Here is a 19471-nt window from a genome sequence, read left to right as displayed (position 1 = left end):
GGTGTTCTTAAGCAGAGCTATATATGAATCTGTCCGCAACTGAGTTAAGCCCTAAGCATTTAACTGATCAAGTTACTGATATCTAATTGGTATAACAAGTGCATTTTAAAACATGGCTGTTTGATGGGAGCTGTTGAGCCCCGGCCTGAACCACTGATTGATAACCTGGGGAAAGGATCCATTCAGCCCTGGGAGCACAGGTGAAGGCATTTCAGCTGCGTAACAGGAAGACATAAAGCCTGGCTGCCACTCTCTTAGACCTCTGTTGTTGGAGATCCCTTTCTTGTTGGAGCTTTTCCTCTTGAGCTTAGGTAATTGGGGAAGGGTGAGTATTCTTTTCCTGTTTGTCCCTTTTGCTATTTCCCTCTTGTATCACCTTTCTGCCACACTAACCTTTTGAATCATAACATAGTTAATCAGCAAATGTTGCCTTTCCATGGTCTCAAAGAAGCCTTTCTTTTTGTTTATATCATTGCTGATAGTTATATAGTCATGTTTTAGTAAAGAGGTAGTGTGGATGAGTGACAGCTGCATTTTTACTTCCTTCAGCCAAATTGAAATGATGGGGTATGATTCTAAATCAGTGTTAAGGAGTTGGAGTTATGAGGAAAAGAAGTAAGAAACAGATCTTACAAAAGGGTATGTGTGCCTGTAGCAAGTGGTTGAGGGAAAGTGGTAGATGTTTCTGTAGGTCAGAGAGAGAATAAAGATCCTGAAGAACCAACTCACAAAGTTGAAAATACATTTCCTTTCTGTTCCCAGATACTCTTACTCGCCTGTCAGTAGCTTAACCCAAATGATACACAGATCCACAGATGACTGTTTATGACACTATCCTCATACACGTGAGTATGGCAATTCTTGTTCTCAATAAAATTTTCCTCATTAATAGTGGTAAGGGAGGCAGCAGGCATCTTAAATAAAAGTTATCATGAGTATGCAAATAGAGTACTCTAGTTCAGTGAATCTAATGTTAGATTATGAATCTGATCCAACGTTGTTGCTGTCATGTGTGATTCAGTGCTTCTGGACTTAGTCAGGAAAAAAAAAAAACACAGGTCTGAAAAACTTGATGCTATTTCTCAGACATGGCAAAGATGTATACACATAAATGGCTTTGGATTTGATTTATTAAGATCTCATTTTGTCTCCAGAGGATGACTGGAACGTGTACTTTTTTTTTTCCTGCAAAAGACTCATTTATAGAAGACCATGTTTCAGCTCCTAAATGATTATTCTATGCTTGTCAGTTTTAGATTGCAGCGCCAGTTACTTTAATGATTTCTGAGGTGATGCTGATGCCTCTGAGGCTGCCTGTAAGAACTGCTAGCATAAAACTAATGAATATCCCAGCATGACCCTGCACTGTTAGAAGATGAAGGGAAAAGGGGAAATAAATTAGAGAACTGTGTCTGTGTAAAAAAAATAACTGCAAAGATGCCTAATGGAGTCTAGAATAGAAAATCCTCCCGCTGTAATGATTATGGGTTTTGTGAGAATATTTGATTCAATTCCATTTATAAATATTTTTCCACCTGATGATGAATAAACTTTGGGATAGACTGTAAGCAAAATCAGATATAAGCCTTAGAAGTGCACAAAGTAGAGAGGTATTAAGGGCATAGTAGCTTTTATCTGCTGTTTACATCTAACAGGCTTTGCATAATATTTGGGTACAAAAAGATTTAGCACCACTGTAAGGAGTGTGTTGGAACGTACATAACCTGGGAGTACTTGACTTAATCAAAATGAGAATGTTAAATTAAACAGCATTAGTGCAAAACAGCCTATTATTAAACTATTAGGAAGTTGAAGTCATTACCATTAATTCCTCATAATTCCCCAGCTTCTAAAATATTACTTGATATTTCATACTTTCTAGTTCAGTAGTAAGTTGATTTTTATTTTTTTTCTTGATATGATTGTTAACCTCTAGCTCATCCTGTGAGGAGAAATTAACATATTTTAAGGGTATAGCAAAGTTTATCTTAGAAGTAACAATCACGTAAACAAAAAGGGAGGCATTGCAGTTCTATTTACCTTCATTTACCTTTAGCTGGAGAGTACACAGGTTAATTAGAAATCATTTTTATAGTTTGTGTCACAAATTTGTGAAACTAAAAGTAGTCTATTGTGCTGGTTGCAGCTGAGATGGTGTTAATAGTACACTGTTTCAGCTGCTGTTGAGAGATGGGAGCATGCTCAGGACCCTTTGCTAGTGGGATGTGAGTTGGCTGGCAATTGTGTGGTTATCCAGGTGTCAGGTTGCAGGTAAGCAAATTGTGATAATATATGATATATTATTGATTTTTTTTTTGGTTTGTTTGTTTCATCATACTTTATGTTTTATTTCCAGTTCTTTCCCTCATCCCACCTCGGGGAGAGCAAGTAAATAGTCATGTGTTGCTTTGTTGTCTATCAGGTTAAACCACAGCACTTAACCAGACAGCAAACCTTTGTGGTCTTACTTGCTCTTTCTGTTAGTGCTTGTATGAAGCGTTTTTTTGAAGAAAGCTGATAGCATTTTTCCATGTGCAGAAATTATAATAATACAGGTAGCATAAATTCAAATATCCTGGGTAAAATTTCAGGGCTTAAAACCTCTTTCTGAAATCAGCAGATAATGCTCTCTTATAATTTTCCTTCAGAGCTGCTTATTTATTTAAAGTGGTTTGGTACATGCTTAAAAGCTTGAAAACAATAATAATAAAAAAGAGAAAGTAAGAAAATGTGGAGCAAAGTGAAATATTGTAAAAATATGAATATTAATCAAATATATTTTAGAAAGTTTAGCAGCTTAAAGTTTAATACTAGGGACAGTCATAATAGCACTGAGCAAATGGTTCAAAGCAATGAAATGTCTACGCTGATAGAATAAGGAACACAAGACATAAAAATATTTAAGTTTCATTTCATGACAAGAAAAAAATTTAATTCTTCACAGTGAAAGTTAATTACTGAACTTACATCTAAGGGTTACTTTGAAAATAGTGCTGCCTTATTATTTTGCCACCATATCACAGGTGGAAGTTGGTAGAGACTGAACCTTCCCACCAATGTTAAAGACAGCAGCATTAGGGCAGTCTGATGAAATGGCAGCTGAAATGAAAGTACATATGAAACAAAGTTGTGGAACTGAGTTCTTCCATGTGGGGAAGAAATGGCACTGATGGATATCAATTCATTGATTCTGAACATTTATGGAGACCAGTGAAGGCAAGCACAGTGAGGCAATGGGTGGAACAGTAGTGGCAGAAGTAAGTTGCCCATGTTGGTGCAGATTTTTGTGTGTTATGCAGGTTCTTGTTCATTGATGGCAAAAAATATATAGCTAATAAAGGTGGTGACTGTTGAAGAAAGTTTGCTCTATCAGATAATGTTCCTGTGCTCTTTGCATCTATTGTACTTTCCATGGAAATAAGAGACACTACTTGTGAAGCAATTTATGTATTATCATTCTGAGTTTTTGGTCAGCATCTGTTAGTTGATCATTTGGCTTTCAATATGATCAATAGATGTAAGATATTTCCAAATAACAGTCCAATACTGGTATCTCTGTCTGAAGTAATTCTCTCTTGGAAATGCTTTATAGAGAGGGTAGATTTTCTGATGACACAAAACCATGAGGAACTGCTGTCATTCCAGAGAGATGTGCTGTCAAGAGACACCTGGACAGATTTGAGAAATTGGTCAATAAAGGGGAATGTGAAGCTTCACACCTGGGAAGGATGAAGACCTTGCCCCATGAGATGCAGGGGAGCTGATGATCTGGAATAGTAGCCTTGCAGAAAAGGGCCTGAGAGTCCTGGTGGTCATAAAACTGAGATGGAGACAACATTAGGAGTTTTTTGAGAAACGAATATCTTCAAAATTTTTTGCAAGTCTCAACATAACTGAAACTTTTTGTATTGGTGTTATGTCTCCAAGTTTCACTCAACTAGTGAAGAATTAATTACCAATACATATACGTTTAGGTATTTTATAATTTACTTTTGAGTTTTCACACTCTGCCAATTGATAAACTTAACTTACAGTCCTTATCTACTCCTGACACAGCTGAGTGCACCTGTCTCTAAGATTACATGGAGGAAATAGAGTTTTAGCAGAATAAAGGAAGAGAACTCAAAGATATTCCAATGCAAAAAGTGATTTTTCAATGAAAGCTGGTAATACACAGAATGAATAAAGAGAACTTACCTTGAATTTCAGTTGCTTCAGCTCTTTCTTACATTATGAAAAATCACTGCTTATGCTTTAAGTTGACAGCTGAACAAGAGCCTGTGAGATACTAATAAACTTTTGAGTAGCAGAAAAGTTTTCTATCTTGCAAGTGGCTAGTTTCTTGGAAATACAACCCCAACAGGAATGCGTATCATTTATTGAATTAATCCAATAGGATTCTATGTATGTGTTTTAAATTTAATGTTACATGGATTTGAGGCTTAAAATTTTAAGCAATATTGTTAAATTCAAATAGTGGGGTTAGAGTTCTTTACTGATTGTCAAAAATTAATTGCAGAATCCTCTACAAAACAATCAGAATTATAGAAGAGGATGAGAGGTCAGTTTGCATAGTCTGTTTTCAAATTTGTTGATTTATTATATTTTTTGAGACTCTTATTTTCATAGCTGTTATATTACTGCTACATGTGGCAATGGGTTACCTATACTATGGGATTTCAGAATTTCAGTATGAAGCATCCAGTGATTTGAATTCCTCAGATGTTTCCTTTTCATACACACTGATAAGTTCTCTCAGAAGTCCCATGAGTGTAAATAGCATTAATTGTGTGATAACTGAATGGTGAGAGATGAAAGGGTGTGCTTGGAGGATACAGTGAACTGTGAAAGTACGTAAGTATGTTATTTAATGGTTTTCTTTCAATTCAAGAACCTGGAAAAAGTAAGTCAGTTGAAACATTACAATAACAACAACAAAAAGATGAATACAGTACTGATTATGCATCTGAATAGTGAAATTTACTTTTGAAATATAATAAAGTTAAGAAGTTGCTAAAACTTGGAAAAAAATGGGCACATTTAGATGAAATGCTATATCCAGCATTTGATAGGCTAAAAAGTAAAACTGTGAATCTTTAAGGGAGGGGTCTTCTAACATACATCTACTTAACTGAATTCAGAAAATACTTGAGTAAATTAACCATGGTGCCTTTTGTAAGTGCTTCAGAGTAATTATATTTTGTTATTTGAGATATTTCTTGTTTTAAAAATCAGCTAGCACAACTGTACCTTCTTTTAAAAAACCTGTGTCTCAAAAAAAAAAAAAAAAGCTCATCAACTATAATTCAACTATGCTTAGAATAATACCTTGTGTTAGGTGTTATGGAAAATGCTAGAGAGGAGAAAAAAACAACAAACCAAATTACAAAAAAATTTACAAATGGTGCCCCATCTCAAAGGATTTCATTATATGTTGCTTAAATGACAATTTGACATTTACATGGGCAGCTTTTCTGATGCTGATGAAATATATTAATAGGCTAGTAATATTTCATAAAAATACAGATGCAATTAAATAGCCCCCTATTTCTGTTATAGGGTTTATTAACACTTGATTCACACTCTAAAGCCCATTAGAATTTCTGGAAGAGTACCTAACACACACTGTAATGATTTGATATGCTCTCAGTCTGAGTTTTCTCTTGCTCAGTGTGCAGACATCTTAACTCTTTAACTCTGCAATATTTCTTAAAATAGCTACTTTAAGAAATAGTATTACGTATTCACTAAAACAAAGTGTTAGCAGATTTAGACCTCAAATAGAAAGACTAAATGTTTTTTAAAAGCCTCATTTAATTTGGTCATGAGTTTTCAGATTGACCAGTGCATTCTTCTACAGTCAGTGTTGTATGAGTTTTGTGCTGTGGCTACAATATAATGTTTCATAAAATTTCAGGATGCTAACAAATTAGTGACTGGATAACAAGCTCAGCTTCTTGTCCTGAAAATCTTTTATGTACTATGTCTAATCTTATTTGGGAATTGCTCTTTCCAAAACCAATGTGTAGACCGTGATGGCCACTTATGCATATATACTCAGACACAGTGCACACCCACAACACTTTATGATGATCTCTCATCTTGACTAACTCTTACCATATAATTTGGTTCATGTTATAATAGGGAGCGAATGTCAGACGGAGAAGAGAGATAATTCTCATGAAAGTGGTAGACAAAGTCTCTATAGCATGGCTGGGATTTGCAGTGTATGGCGATGAGAGCAACAATATGGGGAAAAAAAACCCACAAACATAAGAACAGAAAAACAAACAAAACTAGAAAAATACTAACAGAGACTCTAAGGAAGCACTGCCTCAGTGGCCTAATTGAGAGATTACAGTGTTATATATAGCAGGTCCTTATCTTTACTAAGGCTGAGGTATATAGGGCAAAATGAAACAACTTTCATGTATAAAGTAACTGCAAGTGCTTGTTACAGCTGTTATTGGAACCTGGAAGCAATCACTTTATCAGGGATAGGAAGGAATCAGAGTTGTTCAAACTTATTGGCTCTATTTCAGACAAACCTCCCAGGCCTCCGAGAACTACAGAAGGCTTCTAGCTTTTCTACTAACATCAAAAGACTCATGCAATGCCAACAAATGCCCTGTGAGCTGACAAAGAACATGTGTTTTTCTCTACTAAGGGAGCTTGCTTTCTCAGTGAAATTCCAGATAATCAATTCTTGTAGGTCCCAGAGGACAGAAAAGCTCTTATAGCTGAACTCGGAACAAATTAACCATGGAGCAAATGTGTGTTATGCTGCAAAAGTATGTCCTTGCTCTTGCTGACTGGAACTAACAAAAAAAGCAGCATGTGATTTAATGATGTCAAGTAAGACATGCTACATCTGCCTGAAAACTGTTTTTGGGTAGAGTTGCTTTTTACTACTAGGCTACATGCAAGACCTCAGGATTTGCTTGCATTATCAAGAATAGCACCTTCTTCTAAATCCCAGCACACAGAGCCTAGACAAACCCATCTGGACCTTAGTAGTACACTGTCTGCCTTCCAAACATTGTAAGCATTATGTTAAGAGACTAAGATGTGATGTGCCATTGTAGATCAGTATTGTCTTCGTTCTTATTGATCATATGCTAATTTTCTCCTGTTTGAACATATATATAGATAAATATGTAACAGTGATGCTACATTGCAGGATATCCACTTTTTTTAGGTGCTGCTGAAACAGTGAATAAGGAATATATATGGTTTACTTTATATGACATAAACTGAAATGGATATCATCATTACTTTGAGGTGAATTCTGCATTTAAATATTTAAAAGCTAAATATGCAAAGAATAGTCTGACAAACATAGGTGACAAGCACTGTAAAGTGAGGTAATCACTTATTGTGTATATGCTTGTATTTGGAACACAATCTTGCACTTGAAAATGAAATTCTAAATATGAATAAAGTTACAGTAGCCTATATTAGACGGAGCATACAGTACAACCCATAAAAAATCTGGTTTAAACTCATTTATGCTATATTTCATTTCATAAAATCCTTGTCTAAAAGCAAGCTGTTAGTGCTCTGCCACGTATCTGTTCTTCCCTATCTGTGGTGATGTCAGCTGGCAAAGCAGATGTATTTTCTCCATGAATTGAATTTTCCTCATATGAAAGATCAGAAATATACAAATCCTAGAAATTTCATGTTAAAAACATAATATTGTATTGGAAAATAAACTTTGTCCTTAGATTAGTGCAGATAGCAATCATTCTTCTTTGTGGCTTAGAAATAAATGATGCCTGTTCCGTTCTCTGTTCTATTTCTTCACTTGTTTTTGATCAAGGATATATGCGGTTTTATATCTGCATAGTATGTATGAGGGCTGCTCTAAAAGTAATACCTCTTGTTTTGTTCTGTTGGTTTATAATATTAGAGGCAGATTTTGAATGTATAATGGTAGAGGTTGAACCTTCCCAGCAATGTTCCATTAAATTTTGTTGCCAAGCATCAAATGTCTGACAAAATGTGGTCTGACATGGAAGTACATATGAGCAAAGGTATGGAACTTAATTTCTCCATGCAGGAAAAAATGGCACCCACTGACATTCACTGAAGCTTTTTGACAGTTTATAGAGATAAAACAATGAATGTTAACGCAGTGAGTCTGTGAGTGTTGTGATCCAGCAATGATGCTGTCATAGTAGCTGTGCAAGAGGGGGGTTGTCTCTTGTGCAGATTTTTGAGTAAAGCACGCAGGCCCTTGCTAGTTGCTGGCAAAAGTACATAGCTTATGGTGAGGACTCTTTATGTTGAAAAACTATGTTTTGTAGTTGAGAGTTATGTAGTTTTCCACCATGACACTCTAAATTTTTATAGTGCTGAACAATTAGCATAAGGAAAAATAAGTAATTTACAAAATAACAAAACAGACAGTTACTGACAAATAATTTTTTCCCTGCAGTTTTCTGAAGGCATCCTTTGAGAAAACAAGAGGATTTGAAATTTTTATTCATAGAGACCCAAAAACAAATGCGTAAATAAAATCAACATAGTAATGATTTCTGTGGTTTATAAAATGTAATATAATTATCCAAGTTAATTTTTACTGACTGTCTTGAAAATAGGAAAAGGAAAGAAGAAATCAACCAAAATGCAGTTCCTTTTCTTTTCCCAGTCTGTTATTGCAACTTCTGTCCATCAAATGATCGGGTTTAAAAGTTATACATTAGCAATCTAGTCTTGCAAATCAAAATGTAAGTGTTGTAGGAGGGAATGTTTTGATCTCAGAAAAAGGTGGTTCTTTAAAAGCATGCCTAAAGTCATTGCCAGCCTGCCACATTAAGCTTGTAAACGATATCTAAGAACCTGTTTTTATTCTTTAAGAAGTTGCTTTCTCAATTCTTCTTGAAACTTCAAATACTTATTTTCTAAGAGACACTCTCAGCACACATATCCACTCTTTCAATATCCCAAATGATAGACATGCTAATGAAGAATAGAAGGGAAAGATTCTTAAAGTTAACATAACTTGTGTTTAAACAGATTTCACAAAATTACCACAAATGATTCAATGGTAGGGTAATGCCTACGTTTCATATTAGATTTTTTTTTTTTAATTTATTTTATAATTTAGTAGCCAGTGAGAGGGGGAATGTATAGATTCATATTGCTACAGAAAGAGATAGGAATTAAGCCTTTTTTAAAAATTTTCTGGGCAATTGTTTTGTCACTGAATTTTCCTCTTTTGGGGTGCCTGCCTTGTGCTCATTCCTCTAAAATGGGCCCAAGGATGCTAACTCCTCATAAGAGTATGATGTGTGTTTCTGATGATACTGACAATACTAGTAAGCTAGCTTACAGAATCTTTCTTTTAATTTGAAATCTCACGGTGTGTTAAACCAAGCTTGATCTTGATAATGAGTTAAATTAACTTGGAACATTTGAGATACAATTATCTAGAATCAATCAAATGTATTTATATATATATATCAATATATATTATATTTTATATCATGTCACTTTTCAGAAAAAAAATCTGAATAAATATACTGTATTCTTTTTATAGCCATTCTTGGCTCCTTTTAACAAATATGCATTCTTTATGTTCTTTTCTAGTACTAATTGATGAGGAGATCAAATGTTGCTAGAAAAGCAGGGGTCTATATAACAGAAATTGAGTTAGGCGAATATTTGAAATCTTATCAAGTTATAATTTCTTTTTAGTTCATTCTGCAAATTCCTGTCACTAACTGGTATTTTTTTCCCCCAAATGATTGTCAGTACAGTGTAAAATTTAGTAATGGTACTAAAATGATGAACGTTTTGAATACTGATTATTGTACAGTGCTAAAGTTCTTTCGATAATGAGAACAGTTTAACAAATCTTGTTAAATGTTTCACTGGTCTGCAAAAGCAGAAGGCTTCTAAGGTGACTGGAGTATTTTAATTGTACATTTTCCTCTTGATTCTAGCAAGAATTGAAAGTAAGAGTTTCATTAACTAAATAGAGATTTAGGATCATACTGAGTTTAGTATCAAATCCTCTCTGCTTTAGAAACCTGGTCCTAAATTTAACATGCATACGAATCATAATTTATATACTCCTTGATGAAATGTTTCTTCTTTTACTTCTGAGGTTCATTCAATGATTCATACAATTGAAATGTTTTGTATGTTTGTTTGTATCACAATTGCCAAAATTTAAGTTCAGATAAGGTGTGAAAGAAATGGTATCTCTATTGTTTTATTTCAGGAAATTTTCTTTCAGGTTTTTATTTGAGTGAGAATAGCTTTGATCTTTTACAGTATTTAACATCTTCGAAAATTTTAATTTAACTCTGTGTTACTTTATGTAGTTTCAGTTTTGACTCTCTGATAGCTTTTCCCTTTTATGAATTATGAAGCAAACTGGAAACAAACAGTTATCTAGTCTATTGTTCTACAACTTAGCAATTTCTAATCATTTTGGTGGCATTTTCCAACTTAGTCAGTGCAGTTTCTTTTGTCTTCTCATTTCTCTTACCGTATGAGAAGATATATGAATTGTCAATATTTGTCTCCTTGTCTCATCATCATTTGGGATGATTTGTTTTAATAAATAAGATTTATCTTTTAGAATATTTTTTACAATTATTGCTTATCCTGCAGAGGAAAAAAACAAATTAAGACAAATACTTCTGAACATGGACATGTTAACTAATTACTGTTCAGTAAAATATTTTTTCCTCATAAATCCTTTTTTCATAGGCAAGTTCAAGGTACTCAGAACTAGAAGTAAAGGGAATAATAAAAGGGGAAGGTCGGTGCATATAGGATAACTATTTTATAGAATGTCATTCTACTAAACTTAATCATTTTCCTCTTAAGTATAATTTCACCTTAATTCTTGAGAATCTTATGATCTTGTTCTCCCTTCATGGGCAGCTTCTCCTAATGCCTTCAAGGGTATATTCTGCTTGTTACAGCAGATCTAATCTTGTAATGCATTTGCACTATAATTAAAAAAAAGGAGCTGTTTAAAAGCAGAAAATATCCTATTTGAAGAAAGCGGAGATAATTCTACTGAATATAAGGGATATTGGAAGATTTATTTTTTTTTTTGTGGGTGATTCTTGATATAGATTTTTCTCTTCCCAGGGAAAAGAGATGTTAATTTTGAATGAGTTAGCATTTCAGCACTGTGCAGTTATTTATTTTTTCTTTGACAGATTGTACCTTTTCAACTAAACAAAACAAGTTCTTCTTTTCTTTCCTTTTATTTCCTTTTTTTCTTTTTAAAATGATATGTGAAGCTGACTAGATAATATCCATTTAGAAGTTTCAGAGCTGTGTGTAGAAATAAAGCTAAGGTTATGGAAAACAACTTACACAAGTTGAATAAAAATTAAAGCTGGAATTCACAACTGGAATTGTTTTGAAGATGCCTGTATGCCATTACTGATGTGTTACACTTTTATATGTGTATTTATTCAAATTTTTTCTGCTCTGGTATTCACTTGGTATGAGAGTTGAATAGTTGAGAGAGTAAAGGTCGAATTCTGTCTTCAGATAGGCACATTCTGTTCTCTCTTATTTAATGAGGGCTGAACTTTCAGGGCAGCGATGCTTCCCAAGTGTTGCCAATGCAGCTGAAGTCTTGAAGTAGTAATAGAGTCTCAAGAGAGGCTTTGTTCTTTAAAAAACTTAAGATAAACTTCTGCAGGATGAATCAGATAAATGAAAATGAATCCTAACAAAAATATCTGAGATCATTTTAATCTCTTTTATTATTTGTTAATGAGATTTGGCTCAATATGCCAGAAATATATACACATATATATAAAGTATTTTTAACATCAATACATATTATATATAATCTTCACTATTAGCCTCAGACTGATAGAAAGATTTACTCCATGCTTTACTCCAATATGTCTCTTGTATTCACTTAAACTACCTTAAATATAGTAATGTGAGAAAGAGTGCCAAACTAGCTCATGAAAGAAGGGAAGACTGCAAAAAGCATTAGAAAAATAAGAGAGGTATCAGATAAGGCACCCCATAAGTACTTATTAGCCAGGTGATGGCCAGTAGAGCCTCCTTGTATTTCTTCTAACTTTGATGGTATGACATTCTGAATATATTTTAATCTCTGCATTTTCTACTCCATACTCCACAAGGAAGCAATACAGTATTAAGCAACTTCAGTTCCTGAAAATCAGTCAGGCATTTAAGCCATTTTTGCTAACGTAAACTCTGGACCTATTACCTTCACCTGGATGTCATCAAATACTTGTGCAATATTAATTAAAGTTGCCTCTCCTAGATGCATAGTTAACATGGTATTCATAGAGGACTGTAAAAGCAGGAAGGCAGCTGAAGCCTGAAAGCTAATAACCAAGCTTCCTGAAGAACTTTATAAGTTCAGCTGAATGTTCTCAAATTCTGAACTTAAAAATTACATCAGTAGGGAGAGGTAGGCACATTTATTCAAAAATTCATGCCTATTTTCTTTCACTTGACATTTGTAACATACGAAGTAATTGAAACCACATTCAGGGCAGTTAAAGTAGCTTTGTGAATAGCAGTAGTTCAGCAGGTGGTAACAAAACTATTTTGGAATGGAATAGAATGGACCTATCTAGTCTTTTTCAACTTTTAATACTTAATTTTTACTTCTAAGAAAGCTTCAAAGAGAATTTTAAAATGTCACTGTGATTCTTCAAGACATATTTTCTTAGTGCCTAGATGCAGCCTTGATTCCACAGTATTTTGAATACTTTAGAAATATCCAGCAATTATATTTTCTTTGCTTCTGATCACAGATTCTTTAAGTAGCTTAGATACACAGTCATGGATTTGTAAGAAATAAACAGCTTGTCTTTCCAGAAGATCTTACATAAGCAAAACCCAAAAAAGTTTTCCCTTTGGCTCACAAATGAAAGGAGCCAATCTGAAATGTTAGATCTCTCTGCAAGTACAAGTGGCCCATTTTAAATTATTTTATTGTACAAGCAGCTGCAGTTAGGTGCACACAGACTCTTTTAGACATAAGAGGGTATATCGCCAGAAAGTATCAAAACAGACTTTCTTGCAGGTTTTCAGTTCTGCCAGTGTAAAGCTTAATTGGTGTTTGTGACAAATTTATATAACAACAAAAAATCTACTGTTATTTTGGAAAGTTAAATCTATCATTGTGAGTCTGAAGCACAGTCTTTGTTTATTTGACATCTTTATAGCACAAATCATTCTGAGTGCATCCTGGAAAATTAAGTGTCATAGCACTAAGTCATAAGGACTGTATCATTATCATATACATATGCAGGCTTAGCATAAGGAAGTTGAGAAAGCTCTTATTGTACAACAACGGCTAAAAACATGAGTAGCTGAAAGACTACTAAAAAAAAAAAAGGTACCATTTGACTTCTTTTCTGTAAGCCTAAGGTACAAGCTATACCCACGAAGTACTTCTTTAATAGTTTAGCACCACTTGTGCTATTGATACCAAACAGTAGTAGTTAACTTTAAAAGTTGGAGGTAGCAACCTTATAATAATTTTATACACTTCTGAGGGGGCCTTATTGGTGGGTTACCATCAACTTAGTGGCAAACAGTTTTTCTTCCCTATTCTATTTTTCTCTTTTTCAGGCCCATTTTTCTGTTATTGCCGATTCATATAGATAACTTTCTTTCCTCCTTTGCCTTCTACTAAGGAAGATTTATGTTAATGGCTGATATAAAAAATCAATGGACATGTAATTATCAGTTTTTTACTTTTATATTTGTGGATACTGGTGCTCCAATTTTTCTGGATCAATATATGTGTCCTAATTGAATTGAACATAAAATGAAGATCAGTCTTCACTTCCCCTAGGTTTTAAAACTTCTTGCACGGTTCATTCGCAACTCCAGTTATAAGCATTCACTACAGTACAATTTGGCATTACAATTACTACAGAAATCAATTTTGTTGCCATGATTAATAATAAAATTATCACATGAGGGTCAGAAAGTGCAGGGTACTTCCTCTGGCTACCGGCCACTTGCAATTGCATTCCTGTGTTTGCCCTGACAAACATTACGTAAGCGATAAGCCAGCAGAATTGAACTGAGATCTAAGCATGTGTGGGAGGGGAGAATATTATTAAGTATCTTGCAATAACATATGTTTGTGACTAATGTTGTTACTCAAAATCATAAATAATGAAAGAAATTGATATTGTGAGCACAGTTTGTCTAGCATCTCTCAATTCTACAAGTACTGGATATGTACCAAGTTTATGGTATTGTGTATATCTTTATTAAAAACTATAAAGGGTTTACTGCTTTGGAATAAAATGCAAATAGATGTATTTAATTTGCTTACGGTCCTACCAAAATAAAACTCTTAATGGTTATCTAACAGCAATAAACAAGTCTTTCAGGAGTTTGCTACTGATCTTGATAGGCTTTCTGTTACTATTGAGAAAACAAAACTAGCTGTGATAGCTTCTCTTCAGCAACAGGTAGTGATAGATGATGTTTTAGAGGACTGTGTATTCTTTTGCTATGCATGAGCTCTTGACAGTATATATCAGTTGACCACATGTATATCATCTTTCTTGACTGACAAGTGAGATAGGGATTATTCTGGAAAAGCATCAGGATCTGATATATTCAGGTCCACACTGCTGCCCAGATGCTCCTGCTTTAATGTCTAGCTAGTCTAGCTTGCAGAAAGCTGAGTTTCATACATGTTTCTCTTTTTGTTGAATCAACCTATGGAAGTAACTCTGTCCTCATGAACCATAGGGTTCTTTGGGCTGTTAAACACCTACTCTTGGAGGTACACTACAGTCCGTTATCTTCCTGCTTTTGGCAAGGAATTAAAAAACTGCTGCTTCTGTTTCTTATTGCCGATGCTTCCCTTCTTCATTCTATACCTCTCAGAGCCTCACTGTCAGCAGGTCTGATACTAGTTGTAGGACTGGTTATCTATCTCTTTTTAATCTTCTTTTTTTCTTTCCCTCTTAACATTTTTAATAATGAAAACTTATTTGAACTTCCCTTAAAACAGCACAGCTTGTGTAGATATAAATTTGAGCTCTTAAAAGCTCTGTTAAAGTATTTAAATACTTGTCTCCCTTGCCTGACATCTGATTCTGTGCAATGAAAAGACATGTTACAAGTTACACATTTATCTATTTATCTAATCTGTCTTTTTTTTTTTTTTTTTAAATACTAGGCATATTGTGAGTTGCTTCTGAACTAAGACATATACAATTTTACACTCCTGATGCAGACTATTCATGGTGTTCCATACTTCTTGTTTTGAGATATTCCAATGTTCTGTTGTTTTATATTTTGAAGCTTCCTACTTTTTTCGTTTTAGCAGTTTATTGAAAATACATATATGCATACACGTACATTATTTATATACATATATATTTAAATAATATGTGTGTGTATATATAATTAAATTACTCCAGAAAGATGAAGACTGTTTCTCAATTCCTGATCCGTAACTCACTACTCCAAGAAGATCTGACCTTTGCAGCTTGGCTGCTCTCTTCTGTACCTTTCTGGCCTTTGCTAGCCAATATATATATTCCCATGTCATAAAGTAATTTATTTTCTATAGTAGTTTATTGACTCATAAAACAGATACAAAAAAAATTCTTATTGTACTATTAATATAGCATGATTCACCCAGATGAATTCCAAAGCACTTTACAAGTTATATACAAAATGATCGCTTAGCTTCTTTCAGCACTCTATTTAAACTATGTAGCAATCAAAGAGACAGAAAACAATGCAACATAATGGATATGCTTTGTGAAAATAAGTGTTGAGTCAGTCAAGGGGAAGTTTGGTTTAAATAGCAGCACTTGATACCACAACCTTCTCAAAAGTTCTGCAGTAATACCTAATGCCCAGGATGATTATAATTAAGAATTTAAGAATAAGAATTTAAATTAAAAAAAAAAAATAAGAATTTAAGAATATAATTAACTGCCTTCTCAGATTAGACTTCTCCCACCATAAATGAGAATATGCTCTGGGAATTTATGAACAGATCTCAAGAATGGGCATAACTATCTTTAGAGGTTTAAGGTACACACAGGTGTAATTTTGATAAAATGGATTATGATGTTATGGATTAAAAACTGCAGCAAAGCAAGTTTTGACAAGGGCTTAAAATCAGTGGGTTACATGCATTTCTACTGAAGTCATGTCCAAGCAGCAGTCACAAATATTGGTATTTTTACCCAAGCCGCATACTTTAGGCTCCTGAAGAAAGTTCACTCTGGTCACACAGATTAAATTCCTGTTATGAGTTGCCTGTTATAGGGACTAGTTCCCACCATAATCTCAGAAATGTACGCTACATCAGTGGTTGATATACAGGAGCAAATCCATTTGTAATTCTTACATTTAGACAGAAGAATGCATTCTTTTTAATACTTTTTTGTTTGTTTGTTTGCTTTCTATTCAGTCCTATGTCTGATCTAGGTAGTGACTGCTATTAATTCTATTATTTTCTGCCAATTTATGTGTATTATTAAATAGAAAGCATCAGTTGATTTCGTGAAATGAGAAATGAAGATGTATGAAACTACTGTAGCACAGTCACAGAAGATATTAAGCATGAAGTAATATTTGCAATGCCTTTTCAGTAAAAAAAGTTACTCTTGTCAACATGACAAAATTATTTCAAAGCCAACTGGCTTCCAGAAAGTTCAGGAAAGCTGACATTGAATAACTGTGAGGAGATAAATAATAAAATAAATAAATGTAATTTTTAAAAGATGTCATTTTGAAACAAGAGAGCAGTTATAGAACAATGCTTGTGAACAGCAAGGAAATAATTGCTCTAGGTCTATAAAGCAACTACATTCTGTGACTGGAAGGTATCTGTTACTAACTGCAGTTTCTTTAGTTGTTTGGCAACTACAGCATGTAGTATCTGCTTTGGATATCAAAAAATCTTGCAGATTTGGTACCTGTTGTCAGCTTTATTGATGGTTTTCAACAGAGGCATCCCTGGGAGAGTGAACATACTGTTTATCTCCATGTAATATTTCTTAAAAAACAACTTTTAGTTATTACCAAAAAAATGGTATAAATTTTGTGTTTTCAATTCATCCACTAAAAAGATACTTTGTCTTATAAAAGTTTCCTACATTTGTCACACATCTAAATTTGTCAAACAAGTTAAGAAGAGTCTCTCCCATCATAAGAACATGTGTCCTGTACAGGAATACTCATGCATACACATGCATACAGAAACGCTAGTAGGAAATAGAGGTCTATGTGAAGGGAACTACAAAAGTTAGCTTATATGAAAGGAATGATGGTGCAGTCTATGAAGACTGCTTCGAAGGTGTAATGCTTCCTATTTTATTACGTTGCCTATGATGTCAGGAATAGATGTTGGTAGGATGGCAGTAGAGGTTGAAACTTCTGTAATGCAAAAACATCAGCACTTCTGTGTAAAGCTTACTGATCCCAAAGAAAGTATACAGAGGCAAGTTAACATTTCCGTTTAATAGGTAAGTAAGTTACCAAATGCAGAGAACAGGTCAGCCTTTGCCAAGTTCTCAATACCAATGGCAGAGATTAGATAAAATGCTTACCCTAAGATTACCCCCATTAGATACAGGCGGCAGCAGGCTGGCAAGATGTCCACTAACCTCTTTTAGTTCTGTGGCTGTATATAATAGAGGCAGTAAAGCACCATACATCAGGATCGTCAAGGTCATTCACAGAAAACAAGGATACTTAGTTACAGCTGCAGAGCAGTTTCTCACAAATTACTTCTATGCGCAGAAACTAGAGTTAGTTTACTTGTGATCCCATGACAGTGCAAACTCTTTCTCATGGGCTAGTCAGTCACTCGGGCCATGATCTGTGTTGTTTCACACACCTTCCTGCCAGTATTCCTTAAATGTTTTTGCTGTGCAATAAATGGCAGCAAATGTCAGCCTGACAAAATGGCATCTGATGCGAAAGTGGGAATGAAGCAAAGGTGTGGAACTGAATTTTTCCATATTGAAATGATTGCACCTTTGATGTTCACCAGTGCTTTCTATACTTTAATGGAGATCAAAATGTGGTGTGTTTCAGCAGAGGTGACAATGACAGTGCGTCATCTCTGCTGGTGCACATTTCTACCAGCAGAGCAGGCAGACTGCCTGTCATTGGTGGAAATGCATTGCTAGTGGTGGTAGCTATATTGAAAAACAGTGTTTTGTAACTGAGATTTTGCTCTATCAAGTAGTATTATTGTGTTCTTTGTATGTGTTGTAGTTTCCATGGAGATAAATAGGAAGCATTATTTCTGGAGTGACCTCCGTATTTTTCACTGGGAGCACTCTGTGTCTCTGATTAAGAAGTCCTGAAACAGCAAGGGTAATTGTATTGATTTGGAAGGAATGTCTGGTTAATTTTTCACAAGACGTAGTTTCCTCAAAAATCAATAACTTTCTGCTGTATCTTTATTCTTCTGAATAAACTGTGTCTGTCTAAGAAACTTGATTCCTAAGCTTGCTTGGGTTCATAAAACATTCACAGACATACACAGCACAAAAGAAACACAAGCTTTCCGAAGCAGCAGTGAGCATTTAACCCCAAGGTAGGACAAAGTGAATTATTCTTCCTTGATACAGTGCTGTACTTGGACAGGTGTGATTTCTTCTTTTCTTTAGTGCTATAATTTTCCTTATTTTTGTTGGCAGTACACAGGCATCTACTCTAAAATTCTTTTAAAAGTTTCCTTTCGTTCCATAAATATTACATTTACCCTATCAGATTTTACATTTTTAAAGTAACTGGAAGAGAGAGGACTACTCTTACAAATTATACAAGTGGGGATGCACGTGGTATTTCTACTCCAATGTACTCTGCAAATGCTCTTTGAAGGAGGGAGAGCACAGCTGGAAGGACAAAAAAAGGGAAAGACTGTGAGATAACCTCAATATACTGCAATTTTACATAGAGGAAATGGAGCAAATTTCGCCTTGAATAATATTCTCTATAATCTGTCTCTGCTGTTAAGTACTAAATTAATATTTCCAATCTTGATCTATTTATCTCCACTGATAAATAGATCACACTACAGAGTGCCTAGAAAAATAAAGTTTTTGAGAGAAGCACCTGAATTTACATGTTGGAAACTAGACTCTGTAAATACTTCTCCTCTTTCATCAGGAAGATGCTGGCTGTGACAACTCCTGATCTCAGTTACAATTTTGAAATGCATTATATTTTCCTTTGCATCATATGGCTTACTCTGAACTAAATTGGCCTAAACCAGTATATTCTTTGTCATGCCAGGTGGACATAAAAAGTAATCAAGGCTTACACTCTGGTCAGGAGCCTCTTCAGGTCATATTAATGTCCACAGCCAAGAGTTGCATTCTGAGTAGGAGCCTCTCCTAATTACATGAAAGTCAGTCAGGCAGTAGTTGCTGCCATTCCTCTTCTTAAAGGCAGTGAATTAAATGACTTGTGAACAGCACTCCCCTCTCCTCCT

General features: G+C 34.5%; 1 long non-coding RNA gene across 1 annotated transcript; it reads left to right on the top strand.

The window, feature by feature from the left end:
• Positions 1-222: 222 nt before the first annotated feature.
• LOC107315171 lies at positions 223-4349 on the top strand. Its single transcript, XR_001555805.2, has 4 exons — positions 223-325; positions 763-845; positions 2178-2271; positions 3646-4349. It is a non-coding gene; the product is annotated as an uncharacterized LOC107315171 (long non-coding RNA).
• Positions 4350-19471: the final 15122 nt, after the last annotated feature.

The sequence above is a fragment of the Coturnix japonica genome, chromosome 5 (genome assembly GCF_001577835.2).
Source record: "Coturnix japonica isolate 7356 chromosome 5, Coturnix japonica 2.1, whole genome shotgun sequence".
Lineage (NCBI taxonomy): Eukaryota > Metazoa > Chordata > Aves > Galliformes > Phasianidae > Coturnix > Coturnix japonica.
The sequence above is the reverse complement of the archived record's forward strand: the minus strand, read 5'-3'. Positions and strand labels throughout refer to the sequence as shown.